Consider the following 16,480-nt stretch of genomic DNA (forward strand, 5'->3'; position numbering starts at 1 on the left):
AATTATAACACTGTACTGTGGGATTTATAACATGGGTAGATGTAAAATTTATGACAACAATAACATAAGGGACAGACATAGGTAAATGGAACTATTCTGTAGCAAGGCTCCCATATTTTACATTGGTTAAACTGGTGCACTATTAAGTCTAGGTAGGCTGTGATATGTTAAAGATGCATATTGTAATCTGGACCAACCACTATAAAATGCAAAGGTGTGTCACTTAAATGCTAATAAAGGAATTAAGCAGCAAAAAAAAGGGTTTGTACAAGAATGTTCACAGGAGATGACCTGCACGTCCCCAGGAGAAAGACGAGCACACTGTAGGGCAACCACAGAGCAGAACGCCCTCAGCCCTGCCAAGGAGCAAACGCTGACACACACTTGCTGGTTGAGTCTCATCAACCTCGTGCCGAGGGAGGCAAGCTGGACAGAAAACAAAACACGTGGGATGATTTCAGCCAAGATGAACCTATGATGAAAAAACCAGAACAGTGGTTGCCTCGGGGGAAAGAAAAAATTGCCTGGGAAGGAACAGGAAGGAGTTTTCTGGGGGTGATGGAACTATTCTATTCTTAAAGGGGTGAAGGTTATATGGACATGTTTATTTGCCAAAACTGTACAGTTGAGAGTTGTGCCTTTCAGTGTGCGTACATCTTACATCCTCACACACAAAGGACTAAAAGAATAATAAAGTGAGGTGGGAATGGGATGGAATGTGGATGAAACAAAATTGGCAGACAATTAGCAGTTGTTGAACCTGGGTGATGGGCCTACTATGCTATTTTGTTTATTTTGTATATTGTTTAAATTGTTCTGTAATAAAACGCTCGTATAAGAAGACAAACTCGATATACAGTGTTTGCTGGTAAGATATCGGTTACCTTTTGGGAGGAAGGAGGGAGAAAGGGATTGTCAGCGCCTGACTTAAGCTGGTGCTAGTTCTTGGTCACACAAGTGTGTTCACTTTGTAAAAATTCTTTGAGGTTTACATGGATGACTTCTGTATATGTTTCTGTACGCATGTTATACATCAATAAACATTTTAAATCCTGCATATTTGCACAAAGATCCTAACTCAATATCTCAGAATAACAGCAGTGTTTTATTTTAAAGTGGAACACGTTCACTCATGGCATCATCAGATGGATTTTAATACTTCCAAGTATCTATTAATGCCCTCGCCCTTGCGTGGCCCCCTGGATCTTTCCATTTTTGGCTCAATTTGGCAAGTGGCATGGCTTTGAGTTTTTATGATGGGTATGGGCCCTTCAGGTGGGCGAGGTCCAAGGGAAGGATCTCTGCAGCGACATTGACCACGGGAGCCAGAGGGAGGATCATGGCAACCTGGAGGGATGGAGGGGATGGTAGGACAGGTGGCCTTGAAAAGGCAAATTCCAGAATCCCAGGCACCCAGTATTTCCATTTTAGATATAGAATTTACCCTTCAAATACTAGCCAGGGAGCTTCCACGAGGGCTGCAAGCATCCTCAGCAATAGCCAGGCTGGTGAGCCCCACCCCTACCTGAGTGCCGGCCTCAAGGGATGCAGCCCAACCACACTGCGCATACTCTGGGGGGTGGGCAGGGCATAGAGAGTGGTCATGGTATAGAGAAGAGGCGGGGTAGAGGGTGGGGTGGAGAAGCAGAGGGATGGGGACCAGGGGCGGGGGGACAAGGTGGGAGTTGGGGCCCCTAGCTGTGTATGCTGGGAACTTTTGTCTCTTAACCGCTCCCAGCTGGGAGCTTGCAGGACCGCAGGACTACAAATCCCAGGAGGCTGTGGGCATGGGGCTGTGCCTAACCCTGGAGGGAGGAGCAGGGCGGTGTGCGCTTGGCCGAGGGCCAAACCGCCCTTGACTCAGGACTCTGGTCCTGCACCTGCTGCATGTAGGCTGAGTCCCGGAGGGATGTGACGGGAGGAGTGGGACCAGGGAGTTAGGAGGATGTGGCAGCTGCATGGGCAGCCCAGGGCCTGCAGCGTGCAACTGGTTTTGTCCAAAATAGAAGTCGGACTTGTGCCTCTTCCACACCGCCTCCCTCCATTGCTTGATTCCTCCTCCCACCTGCGTGCCTGTGGGTCTTTCCACTGCCTCCTACCAAGTCCAGGGCCAGGTGCTTCTCTAAACTGCTTATGGGAACTGGTTTGACATCCCAGAAACTTTCCACTTTGCCTGATGCCCTCTGCCTTCTCCAGCCAAAGTGCCATCCTTTCATCAGCTTTTGAGAGAGATTCGCTCTTGTGGCCGCTCTTGCAAGTACAACTTAAGAGCTTTGCAGAGTGGTAACATTGGCTGTTGCTTGCTTTTTTTGCAGATGTGGAAGTTGAGGCATCTGTGAGGTTAATCATTGGTTTCCCCAGGATCCGCTAAGAGCAGAGGAGAACAACCCAATTCCCAGGCAAGTATCTAGTAGGCCGTTTTCACCAACGCATTCCAGTGCAGTGGCCTCCAAAACAGCAACCTTAAGACGAGAATAGCTTAAGCATTTTGCCCTTTAGATTGATCACCTAATCTCAGCTCAGGCATGAGTGGCCAGTCTCTCAGGGACACAGGTGGTGACTCTGATCATTCAGTAAGAGACCAGTCGTCCAGCTTTGGGAGAGGGACGTTCAAGGTAGACAGCACTTGAAACCCGTCAGCTTTAACATCTCTGCTTTGGATTCTGACAAGGTTCCCGGATAAACATGCCTAGGGATAGTCAGAGGTACCATATTCTTTAAAAATTGATTAGAGTGGTGAAAGGAATAGAACATAAAATATCCTGCTTATTTGCAAAAGATAAAATGCAAGCAAGACCTTCCTGTTAATTTTTTTCTGCTCATTCTCTTGGCTGTACTGTACGTTTGAATGCAGAAACAAAAAACTTGAATTGCCAAATTCTCTTTTCCTGAGATTGGTAAATTAACTTAAAAGTCTTATTAAAACCTGTGCAGCTTTCATGATTTATGTCGTCCCTAAAAACCTGGGCGTTGACCTACAGGAAAAAAAGTCCCTGTTTATATTACATGTCCCAATAGGTTACATTTCCGATTCCTGAATGTGGGATATTATCAAAACAACTGAAAAACCTGGTCATGGAAACTGGACCCTGTCACTTTGTCAAGAATTTGCCTCTGTATAAATTAATGACACAAGAATTCTTTAACATTTTTGTAAAGAAAGGATGAGAAAGTGTGTAGTGTCCCTGAATGTGGCAAGACAGGGAAGTCTCATTAGACCACATCCTCGGGTTCTTCTCTTGTGTTCAATAGGCCCAGGTGATAGTCCATGTAGTCAGGTGCAGCGCCGCTCCCCCAGCCCCCAGTGTTCCATCCTACTCTGGCCTGTGCCCTCTTCAGGGGGTTCTGATGACACTTGTCCACAAGTGTTGGAAGGAAACATTGTAACATGAGGATATTCATCATCTTAAAACAAGGATTAATGGAGAGGAAAGTCTCCGGGTGTGTGTGCTCCGATGCACTGCTGTTGAAGTGTGGCCGCAGTGACAACTGTGCTCCCAGCAGTCCCCACAATAGCTGTCTCAAATGTTTGATCTCCTGGTGCAACCACAGCAGCTGTTGACAGAGCTGGGCACTCGTCTTGGTTCAGTGTCTTCCGTCAGATTTTGTAGCTCTGACCCTCCTCTGCTTGCCCCATTCTCACTCCTATCTGCTGCGTTCATTGCTTTGTAGTTGTTTCCTAGGAGCCACTGTGTGTAACTCTATTTCACAGTGTCTTTAGGGACCCACTCTCACTACACGTGTCACTGTACAACAGCCCCTTATCGTGGTGTAACCCATGTTCATCGTCTCCAGTGGAGCTGTGAAGAACCCTGCTTACTCGGAGCTCCTCTCATTCTCATGCTGCTGGGGCTGCTAACGAAGCTGGGCATCTCGTCTTTGGTCTCATCAACATTATTCTTTTCATTGATTTTCTGAAGTCGGAGACGACTTTGTTAATAATGTGACACTGACTGTCACAGGCACTTTTATGTATCTTCCTCAACAGCTCTGTGAAGTAGGCCTGTGATCCCCATTTTACAGGGGGGGACACTGAGGCTCAGAGAGGTCGAGTAGCTTCCTTCACTTCACACAGTTTCTTGGTACATTTTGAGTCTCCACTTGGAACTCCGCCTCTCAGGTGTGTGCACTTAGCTGGCGTTCCAATTTGTGCCTCTCTGCCATCCCCTCCAAAGGCACATGCCCCATCCTGAGTCCATTTTCCTGCTTGATGGCAGTCACCCTGCACAAACCGGCCCCATGCAGGGAGTGGACTAGTCAGGTGTGGTCCTCCAGCTTACCCTGGGCAGGTTCTAGGTTTATTGCGAGAGCTGGAGCAGTAGAAGATACTGACCGACACTCACCTGGAAGGTTGGTTATGTAGAAATACTTCACTGACTTTTTGCAGGTGTCATGTCTTCTTTGTCTTCATTGCTCCTCTGGGCTTTCTTCTGCATTCTGCGCTGTGCAGTAACATACAGTACAGAGACTGGAGAACATAATACTGTTGTCCTGCACCAAATGGTCACATCACTCATTTTTCTAATTATGAAAGAATTACATACTATAAAAAAAGTCAAATTACCCAGATCTATGTAGAGTAAAGTGAAACCTCCCCCATCCATCCCTTTCCCTGCAAACTCACTCCCCTACTCAGAAGGAACTATAGTTAAGAGGTTGCAGCTTATTGTTCTGGACATTTCCTATGAATTTATAAATACACATAAAGTTTTTTTTAACATAAATGACATAACTACATCATTTTGCAATTTGCTGTTTCCCAAACCATATATCATAGCTGTCTCTCCTTATCAGTGCTTGCCACACTAACTTAGCTTTTTAGAAGTTTTAGAGGTACTCCAAAGAACAGGAATACCATGATCTGTTTATCTCTTCTTTGATAGAGATGGGATTATGTCCAGTTTCACAATTATACATAATGCTGCAGTAAGATCCTTGTATGGAGTTTATTACACTGCTATTCAACTGCTCAATTTTCCTTGTTTCCTCTTGGTCAGAGACTATATTTTTAACAATTTTATGGGTATTATTATTATTATTATTATTATTATTATTATTATTATTATTTTTGTGTGTGTGTGAGGAAGATCAGCCCTGAGATAACATCCATGCCAATACTCCTCTTTTTGCCTAGGCAGACCGGCTCTGAGTTAACATCTGTTGCCAATCCTTCTTCTTTTTTTCCCCCAAAGCCCCAGTAAATAGTTGTACATCATAGGTGCACATCCTTCTAGTTGCTGTATGTGGGATGTGGCCTCAGCATGGCCGGAGAAGCGGCGTGTTAGTGCATGTCGGATCTGAACCCGGGCCACCAGTAGCAGAACACTTAACCACTAAGCCACGGGGCCAGCCCTATGGGAATTATTTTATAGGGAATTTAATTTTATCACTGAATAAAGACGTTTATGGGGAAACTGGACTTTAAGGTCATCCCTCTCAGTATTCTGGAGAAAAATCATGAAACTTAGAAGGTATGAGGCTTGCTCCATCACAATCTAACAAGTCATGTTAACAATTTAAAGTTGAATGTTTGAATAGCCTCTACTCTCTCTGTTCAGAAGAAGAATGACTTTTTCTTGTCTTGAAAACTTCTGACTCCAGGGGCTCTCAGTTGGTCTTCAGAGAGGGTAAGATATTGGTGTCGTATCTGTCTCTCTTCAGCTGTAGGCTGCATCTTCTAAAGATCATAGAATTGAACATGGTCCAATAAATGCATATGATTTGGGTCAAAAATTCAAAGTAATGAACCCAAGATAGGAATCTATAACTTTGGTTCTTAATAAAGAATTTCCTTTGATATCCTCAAGTCTCTGTGATTACTAGTAAAAACTCACCTATGGGTGAAGAGATGTGGTTCTGCTGGCAATGTTTGGTTTGAACATCCATAGTTAAGGCTGCCACATCCATAGGTAGATTAGATTTGACCTCTTGACGACCTCTTCCCTTGGTCTTTGACCTGGGAAAAATAAGAATTTAAAAAAGCTGCTGTTATTAGCACTCAATGCTAGAAATGCCCATTAAAGAGTGAGTTTGATTTGGTAAACCAAAGGGAGTATAAGCAGAACAAAGTCTGTAATATCTATAAAATTTCAAAAAATTCTAATTTTTTAAAATATAACTCTATTTTTGCCACAGTGCAAACTGTGTATATATGAATGAAATATCCCTCTGTCCATTTCTTCTTTCTATTGACTTAATGGATTTATCCTCTAATCCAGATTCTAAGTGTGAAAGAACATCTTGGTCCTTCAAAGAAAAGAAGCCATTGAAATTTGATTTTCTTTTAGCTCGCCATCCTACAGGTTTGAGGATTAAATTATCATGTAATGGTACAATGATTCTGAAATCTAATTTTTAATTAGAGGGGTATAAGGGATGATTGAATGGTGGTTCATCCCCATGGTCAAAGGTATTGTACACATGGACATGTAAACACGATTCAGGAAGCTGCTTCAGCCCTGTGACATCCCTGAGAACCACAGTGCAGGAGGATCTAGGCACACAGCCATCTGCCTCGATCTCCTGGGTTACATGTAGATCCAGGGGTCTTGAGAGTGGCGTCAGAGCAGCTAGCTTTTATCTATTTCTCCCCTTCCTTCTCTCCAGCTTATCTCAAACAGTCTTGACTATCATATTTTAAAGACCAATTGTAGTTATTTACATAAGCTGCTTGTTCATTATTGCAGAGTAATAATCAGGCATACCATTAAATATCACTTAATCTACCTAATTAAATTTGTTGTACCTTTTGATTGATTAGAACACTAAAGTTAGTTCAGAGTTTGATATTCACCAAATGTGTTAATCTGCTTACAACTGCCATGTGCCTCATTTCTCTTAGAAGTGTATCTTTGGCCCATCACAAGATTTTAATGAATCAAATCATCATAAATTAAGATAATGTACTGTCTTTTGGATGATCGGGAGGCATATGGGTCTATTTTGGAAATATACCCATCTGTCTTTGCTCCCCATGGGAAGTTTCTGGTCACTGGGTCTCCAGGTGGCTTGCACAAACCCTAGGTCTATAAAGCTTGGTGCCTCTCCTTCTAATTGAGGTAGAAATAAAAGAGGTCAGAGAGACATATTAAAGTTTTGGTTGCATGAAGTCTTCTATGAAGACCATCCATGCATATTTTTCTGGGTAACTCTCTGTTCCTAGGACTACTAGTTACTTTAAGGGCTTGTCAGGAACTGTGAATGGTCTGATATTTTACCTTACCTGCAAGCCAATAAGTTAGCCTACAATGGTCTTACAGATGCTGGCAAAAGACAGGAGACCCATGGGTCAGAGACACAGGACTTAATGACACAGCAATGGCAGTGGCCAGAGTATCAACATTTGCACTGGTTCACTAAATCCCACTTCCTACAGGATGATACACAGTGGGCCAGGAGACATGCAGAGGGTTGCAAGAACTCAGAGCTTAAGGAACTCAAATCTTTGATAACAGGCAGGAAGCCTGCTGACCTTTGCCTGGGGAGGGGTGTTATTTTTATTATACTGGGCAGTAAGCAAGCCTGCCCTTTGCTGCAGAGGCGGCCACTATTTCTATTTTCCAAGGTTGACAGCTTTACACACATTCTTGAAAAGATAACCTGGTTTTACTGGCTTTCAAAGATAAGCTTGAATGAGACTTCATCATCATTCCGCTCTTCTGTTTCCTTTATTGAGACTGTGCAAATATGCTCTTTTCTCTGTAAAGTTCACTAACTTTATTCATACATAAGGGATGCTTTTGGTTTTATTTATTAAGTTAAAATTTTCTTATTAGAGCAAATGAGGAAACTATTATGGGTTGGATCTGAAGGTATGCTTTTCCAGGAAAAATGTGAAAGAAGATCGGTGCTCACAGAACTTTGCGACAAGGAGCTGATATCAACTTAAATGATTTTAATTTGAATACTGTTTTGTACAACTTTCTTCCATCTTACTTCATCCTCACTGCTTGCTGTAACTCTCATATGGGAATGGGGCAGTTTCATGGATTCACTGAACTCATTTACAATATTCAAATGGTTTTTTCTGTTGTGTGCTTTTCTTTTTATTGAGGTAATGTTAACATACAACATTAAATTAGTTTCAGCGGTACAACATAATGATTCAATGTTTGTATAAATGTTGAAATGATCACCACAATAAGTCCAGTTAACATCTGTCCCCATACATAGTTACAAATTTTTTTCTCTTATGATGAGGACATGGCATATTTCAAGGTGCAGAAGAATCAATGATGATGTCATACTTTTCCATACACAGCTTGATGAATTTGAACATAAGCGTACACCCTTGAGACTGTCACCACCATCAAGGCCACAAACATATCCATCACCTCCCAAAGTTTTCTCTCACCTCCTTTATTACTATTATTCTGTGGTAAGAACTCTTAATATCTACACTATTAGCAAATGTGATGAATGCAAGACAGTCTTGTTAGCTGTAAGCACTATGCCATATCCTAGATCTCCAGAACTTATTTATCTTGATTACTGAAACTCTGTATCCTTTGACCATCAGCTCCCCATTTCTCCATCCCCTCAACCCCTGGTAACCACCATTCTAACCTCTGCTTGTATGAGTTTGACTATTTAAGATTCCACATATAAGTGAGTATTTGCCTTTCTCTGTCTGCCTTATTTCGCTTAGCATAATGTCTTCTAGGTCCATCCATGTTGTCAAAAATGGCAGGAACTCCTTCTTTTTTCAAGGTTGACTAATATTGCATTTCTTTATCCATTCATCCATCAGTGACATTTAGGTTACTTCCATATCTTGGCTATCGTGAATTAGCTACAATGAACATTAGAGTGCAGGTATTTCTTTGAGACCCTGAGTTCAATCCTGTGGGCATATACCAGAAGTGGGATTGCTGGATCATATGCTAGTTTTCATTTTTGGAGTAAGCTCCATACTGTTTTCCATAATGGTTGTACTAGTTTACATTCCCACAAGGGTTCCTTTTCTCCACATCCTCACCAACATTTGCCATCTTTAGTTTTTTTGATAATGGCCATCTTAACAGGTGTGAAGTGATAGCTCATTGTGGTTTTGATTTGCATTCCCTGATGATTAGTGATGCTGAACACCTTTTCATACACCTGTTGGCCACTTGTATGTCTTCATTAGAAAAAGTCTACTCTGGTCCCTTACCCATTTTTCAAATTGATTTGTCTTCTTTTTATTGAGCCAACACAAAACAAGAGAACAAAATTTCCAGGCATTATGGATGCTTCCCAGTTGATGCAGATGGTTTTGTATTTACAGTGGTACCAAAAGATCATGTTTCATGCTTTTTCTTCAGCTTGTTATAAGACCAGCAGTAGCTGCGGCATGGCAGATAATCGGGATCGTCTGGGTTTGGAGGTTTACAACATAAATGAGTGGTAATGAATTTTTTATTATTCCAAGGAAATTATTGAGATCATAGTCCATGGAATTCAGGATTGATAGATGTAGGAGGAAATTAAGGTGAGGATCGGTGATCTAGCATTACTTCTGATCATGAGGCACAGGTATCTACTGTATGAGTGTTTGAATAAAAATATTAGAGATCAGCAATGGAACAGAATTGAAAGCCCAGAAATAAAACCACACATATACGGACAGCTAATTTTCGACAAAGGTGCTAAGAACATGCAATGGAGAAAGGAAAGTCTCTTCAATAAATGGTGTTGGGAAAACTGGACAGCCACATGCAAAAGAATGAAAGTGGACCATGTGCTATCGCCATTCACAAAAATTAACTCAAAATGGATCAAAGACCTGAAGGTGAGACCTGAAACTATAAAACTCATAGAAGAAAATATAGGCAACACACTATTTGACATTGGTTTTAAAGGAATCTTTTCGGATGACATGCCTACCCAGACTAGGGAAACTAAAGAAAAAATAAACAAGTGGGACTTTATCAGATTAAAGAGGTTTTATAAGACTAATGAAACCAGAATCAAGATGAACAGACAACCAACCAGCTGGGAGAGAATATTTGCAAAACATACATCTGACAAGGGGTTGATCTCCATAATATATAAAGAACTCACACAACTGAACAACAAAAAAACAACCCGATCAAAAAATGGGCAGAGGAAATGAAGAGACACTTCTCCAAGGAAGATATACAGATGGCCAATAGGCACATGAAAAGATGTTCAACATCACTAATCATCAGGGAAATGCAAATCAAAACAACACTAAGATACCACCTCACACCTGTTAGAATGGCTATAATCACCAAGACAAAAAACAACAAATGTTGGAGAGGATGTGGAGGAACCCTCACACACAGCTGGTGGGAATGCAAATTGGTGCAGCCTCTATGGAACACGGTATGGAGATTCCTCAAAGAATTAAAAATAGAGATGCCCTATGATCCAGCCATCCCACTACTGGGAATCTATCCAACGAACCTGAAATCAACAATCCAAAGAGGCTTATGCACCCCTATGTTCATTGCAGCATTATTCACCATAGCCAAGAAGTGGAAGCAACCTAAGTGTCCCTCGACTGACGAATGGATTAGGAAAATGTGGTATATATATACAATGGAATACCACTCAGCCATAAAAAAAGAGAAAATCGTCCCATTTGCAACAACATGGATGGGCCTGGAGCGCATTATGTTAAGTGAAATAAACCAGAAAGAGAAAGAAAAACACTGTGTGATCTCACTCATATGTGGAATATAAACCAACACATGGACAGAGAAAACTGGACTGTGGTTATCAGGGGCAGTGGGGGTGGGGAGTGGGCACAAGGGGTGAAGGGAGTCATATATATGGTGATGGACAAACAAAAATGTACAACCCAAAAATTTCACAATGTTATAAACCATTAAAACATCAATAAAAAAAGATATTAGAGATCAGGAATTTGTCGTGGGTGAATATGTTTTCTGAATTATTTACTTTTGAACATAAGCATTTGGATTATGTGAACATCTGGGATATGGGAGTAAGTCATTAACAAAGGGGTGGTTGATAATGTCACTATTGATTTAACTTCTATGAACACCAAGTGGTCAATGGACTAAGCAAATGAGTAGTCAGAAAACACAGAAATGTTAGGATTTGGGAACTAGTAAAGGACTGGGGACCGACTGTCCTGAGAGGGAATGCCAGGACTTATGAGGTTGAGAGTGACAAGGACAAGAAAAGAATAGAAAACACTTAAATAAGGAGGGTGTGTTAACAGGATGGAGGGGGAGAAATGATCTGGAGTAGCCTTGAGTTTTGACCTTGAGCTTTCTGTTCTTGATGCAAATTTGCCTGATGACATCCCAGGACACAGGTCAGATCCCCAGAGGATAGAGGGAGGGTGGAAGTACAAAACAGCCAGGATAATTGTCCTAAAAAGGCAGGCTTCCTTTATCATTTGACCCAATTTCATAATTTATTTTTGTAGGGTAAGAGGAAAAGAAGGATGATAGCCACGTCTTCACAGAGGAAGCAGCATAACTGGGGGAACCAGTCCAAACCAAAGCCTGGTTTAAACATCTCCATCCCTTTGAGGATGTCTAGTGACATATTCAAGAGGCCGGTTACTAGAATTCCAACCCATCCTGGCAATGAAGGGTCTCTGGGAGGACACGTTGGACCAGCCCCACCAGGTCTGCTGGCCCGAGAGACCACAAGGACTCCAGGCCTGCAGCAGTGCAGGACAATTAGTAAATCCTTTCAAGTTTGCCAAAGCGTTGGAAAAACTTGCACCTAGTCACACAGGTGAATCCCTGCCAGGTGTGCTCGCAGGTGGTCTGCACTTCAGGTCCCATGCCCACTCCTGCCGGTCTTCAGATTTGGCAGAGATGATTCCAGGAGCTGATCTGGGCATTCCACAGTTCCACTGCCAACAATTTCTGGCAACTGAGGAAGGTATCAGGAAGGAGGAAAGGGCAGTGAAGAGCACAGGAGAGAGACTGGTGATAGCACTGATGGTGGACAGACTTGCTAGTGAGGCAGAGAAAGTGAGGGGCCAAGAAGGCCGTCTTGACTGCAGATGAAATGGAGCAGGCACCTCAGTGAGGTCTCTTGGCAGCGTCCCTAATGTTTTTGTGCTTTGAGCTCTTGAAACTTTGAAATATAACAATACGTTTCTTTTATTAAACTCTGCTGCATGACAGAAAATATAGACAGTGGTTTCTTTCTGAGGTGAGAGGTTGAGTTTCAGGTGAGGAGTGAAAGATCTTCCTTTTTCATGCTGTTCTCTCATTTTCCTTTACTATGTATGTTATTTATTTGTACTTTCAAGTCAGCAGCGAGTTATCAACGTCATGAGATGATTCAGTTATTCCCCTCACAGTCACAGTAAAACCTACTTAAAGTGGATTATTCTTTTTGTGTAATATTCCAATAGATTCCAAAGTATTATTTCAAAAGCACCTCGATGTCTATGTTCTCAAATTAGATATTTACTTTTGGTCTCCATTTTTGTGTTCCTTCTTGCATGCTACTTCAGAGTTGCATCTAAGGAAATACCAGATTTCACTCAGTTTTTTAGATCCATATGTGTTGGAAATTTGATTCATGAAGATGGACATGGCAGCTGGGGGATCATACTACTATCAAAAGAGACCATTTCGGCATCAGTAATCTGACAAGAACTCACTGCTTGTTGAGATTTAATTGAGTATTTGAAGGATCAAGCTTTCGCTATTGGCACTTCTCTTTCTCTTTGGAGGCAAAGTATCGCCTTCCCAGTCTTTCCATTACCAAACCAGTTTCCTGGGTGGCTGTGCCATGTCAGGAAGGGCCTGGGATGCTGGGAACCAGGATTCATCCTCAGCTTTCTAGCTGTCCTGAGAAGGCTTCCCTGGCAGAGTCCAGCCTGTGTGTCTGGGTGACACTTGCAGCCATCAGATAGAAGGCGATAACTCACAAGTGCCAAGTGATTTATCTGGCCCTTGTCTTACAGGGTGTTTCCAAGGGATGAGATTCAAAACGCCACTTGGTAACCCTTTGAAAGCTCCTGGTCGTGGGGTGGGTTCTCGGTGTGAGCTCAGAGCAGTGTCTATTCACCACCAGATGGGAAGCATTTCAGTATTTTAATTGCTAAGGCTGTGTTCATGCACGACCATGGATCATCAGTTCCGTGGCATTTCCTGCTGGACGACCCCACACCCCTGTCATGCCTCATCTTTCAAAGCTCCAAACAAGGTTCACACCCCATCAGGTGGTTGTAATGTAACCACAGCACAAGACTGGGGAAAAAAACACAACCACCCAGGGGTGACACACTTTAATGTCTTGGGCCCAATTTCCCCATTTGGACAAGTTGGCAACATCAACACTGAGTGTGTAAACTGGAGGACTGTCCAAGACCATGGACCTCAGAATGACACGCCTCAGAAGTCACCTTGGACAGCAAGGGACAGTGTGGGGTCACTCACTGGTCAGGATTATGGTCCCTTTTCCTGGGAAAGTAGAGCTCACCCGGGATCCATCAGGCCAAGCCAGGGAGGAGGCTGGGGGCCTTCTAGGGAATTTCTGCCCTAAAGTGAATGGCATAAGGAAGGCAGAGGTGCTGGAAATCCTGGTTCACAGAGAGCGGTCGTGTTTATGGAATGAGGCCCAGTGGTAGCCTTAAAGCTGCATCACAAATCTTTCCCATTGGATACAAAACAGCAGGAAACAGAATTCAGAGTCCTGGACAAGGATCCCAGCAGGATTCAATTCTAGGTCAGTAGTGAACATGGAGGCACTAGAGAGGTCTCAGGAGGGAAAGTCCTGTCTGCCTTTAGTCCATTTGCAAATCACCTTTTCGGGCCTTGTCCTCTCCACTTGCATGTTTTGATCTTTTTACATTGTTTTCCCCACTTAAAGCTGATGCAATTCCAGAGATTGAACTAGAAAACTACAAGTTCCTAAAATTTGGTCAAAAGAAACCTCAACAAGAGAAGCAGAAAACATTCCCTCTTCCTCCAGAATTAGGAAGGCAGCCCCAGCCTATGGCACGACCTGGTCCTGGGTAGTGCTGTTTTAAAGACACCCACATTTCAGTGGTTGTTGCTTTGCCTGTGAAAGCACCATCAACTTTTAAATCCCAAGAGAACGGGCCAGGGAGCGTGTCCGCCCCTGGAGCACCTGAATGATACTGAAATGAACTTGTCCTCGGAGTTAGGGGGAATTGAGAGTGACGTCACTAGCCAAAAAAGGTGCTGGCCCTTCTCCCTTCTCCAACATGCAATAAGTTGATGACTCAGAAGAGTTCTTGATTCAAGGAGAAATGTGAGATTCTGTGTCTCACTCACATGCCTACAGAAAGCGACAGAACCACACCACAACTCCCAAGCTGTAAAGGGAACAGGACTTGAATATAATATTCAAATATGTCATTTATTATTTACAACAAATAACCACTGACCCTCCCCAATGGGTGAGTAGGTGCTGAGGTAGAGATGTCAGGGAGCTGGGATGGGGTCGTCCCTTCTCTCTTGGGCTTCAGGGGACCCCAGGAATCAGCTTACAATGCTCCCCTTCCCATCAAGTGGGAGGAGCTGGCCCTGTGCATCGCAAGCATCCCAGCTGTGTCCCCGCTGCTGAGGATGGCGCTGTGATCGGCCACTGGTACGGGGTTTGGGGTTGGGGCCTGGGGGCTGAGTAGAAGAGTCGGGTTATCTTGCATGGCCTCCCTCAGAATCATGGCCCCCCACCCTGTCCCCACTGCACTGGGTGCTTCAGACCCTGTGCTCAGTGCTGTCAGTCACCAGTACCCCATTTTTCCCTGCCACGTGAGCGATCATTTAGTATCACCTATTTCACAGAGCAGGAAACAGAGTCTCAGGAAGCTGAAGAGAGTCACTCCAGTCGCAGGACTGGTCAATAGTGGAGCTGGGATCCCAGTGCCAGCTATCCGACTCGCCAAAGCCACGCTTAGCCCGAAGCCTTACTGAACCCCCAGGAGTCAGTCACTCTGGCCCAGATACTCACTCACCCCTGACCTTGATGATGGCCGGTTCTTCTTGGCCTTGCATATTCTGCAGGCCAACTAGGTCTAGGGATCTGGCTGGCAGGACAGGTTGTAGCTACAGGACAGAGATGCACCTGTGAGCCTACCAGGAACCACACCTCAGGTGTCCCCCCACTGCCTGCCCAGCAGCTGGAGTCTGGGTGTCCCAGAGGTCGCCATGTAATAAGGCCGGGGGATGAGTGGGGGACCATGGAGACAGGCTCTCTGGACTGGCCAACAGGGAGAGTCCACCCCTGCCCTCACCCAACTCCTGCCCAGCCTCACCTCTCATTCTCGTTGAGCAACTCCATGTCCTGGAACGAGGCCCCAAATCGCTCCCTCGGGCTCTAGGTTGTAATTCTTTGCAGCCTCCTGGAGCAGCAAGATCTTATTCATGACTCGGTATTCCTGGGACCAGAGGGAAGGAGAAGATGCAGACAGGGCCTGGGTGGGGGATGCTGCAGGGGTCTTGTTGGAGGTGAGGAGCGGGGCCGGGGACCAGTCCTGGAAACCCTCTTTCCCTCCAGTTCCATCCAGGATCTACCAGTTCTCAGAATGGGAATAATCAGCCCCTCCTCCAGGAAGATTTCCTTGATGCCATCCTCCCCTCAACCCACCCGCCAATTGGATGGGTCTCCCACTTCTCTGGTATCAAACTCTTCCATTCAATGTAAGATACAGCGGGTGGAGCCAAGGACTGTTCTGCCCAGAAGGTCTCTGATTTCCATCTCTTTCTTCTCCCCTGCAGGGAGTGCCACTGCTGCTCCTCAGTCCTCTTCTCAAGGTTGATCCCATTCCCCTGGAAGGTAGACAGCCAGAGTCCATCAGACAAAGACCCCTAGCCTGACTAGCCCCCTATGCCCACCCCTTCTCATGTTGCACTACTGCCAGGTCCCCAGAGGGGGCCGGGCATGCAGAGAAAAGAGGACTTGGACCTAGGCTTGGCTCTGGGCTCCAGAGTAGGAGGACATGGGGATGTAACTGAGGGACCTGGCAGCACAACTCTCTCTGATGACAGACTTGGAGGCTGAGGCTTCAGGCAGAGGGGACTGCTCAGGCACTTATGTGCTGCCTGACTTGGGGGGGCCCGACTTCTTTCTCCCTTCATGGGCAACATGGGAGTTACAGGCTGAGTCCAGCTCAGATAAAACCTCACGCAGCTCTGCCATCAGGCAACTCTGAGCTTCCCCAGCCTGAGGAACCGGAATGGGTTTCTCTGGCAGAAACTCTGTTCACTCATCACTAAGATAGGCCTGATGCCCCAGCTCCCAGGGGTGGCTGCGAGGCTCTCATGAGAGGAGATGTGCCAAGTACTGAGAACTCAGAGCTCAGTTCGGGGGCTCCCGCATCCCAAGGCTCAGAATCCTGGTCCTTCCTGCCTAGTCCTCAGGTGTACCCACCTCGAAATAGTCACCCATCGCCAGGTGCAGCATCAGCAGGTCACTGAGCAGAGTGCCAAGATAGGGGACAACACCCTGTGACATCGGGGTGTGGGTGGGATGAACGTTTGCTCTCAAGTCGACCCCATGTAGACCCTCT

General features: G+C 44.6%; 1 long non-coding RNA gene across 2 annotated transcripts; it reads right to left on the reverse strand.

Moving 5' to 3' along the window:
- Positions 1-398: 398 nt before the first annotated feature.
- On the reverse strand, positions 399-15,331 carry LOC131420745 (uncharacterized). 2 transcript variants are annotated; one of them, XR_009223654.1, is made up of 3 exons: positions 15,227-15,331; positions 14,927-15,017; positions 399-472 (listed from the first exon to the last, which is right to left on the reverse strand). It is a non-coding gene; the product is annotated as an uncharacterized LOC131420745 (long non-coding RNA). The 2 variants fall into 2 exon arrangements; XR_009223655.1 differs by lacking the exon at positions 399-472 and adding an exon at positions 14,315-14,588.
- Positions 15,332-16,480: the final 1,149 nt, after the last annotated feature.

This window comes from Diceros bicornis, chromosome 24, assembly GCF_020826845.1.
Source record: "Diceros bicornis minor isolate mBicDic1 chromosome 24, mDicBic1.mat.cur, whole genome shotgun sequence".
NCBI classification, from domain to species: domain Eukaryota; kingdom Metazoa; phylum Chordata; class Mammalia; order Perissodactyla; family Rhinocerotidae; genus Diceros; species Diceros bicornis.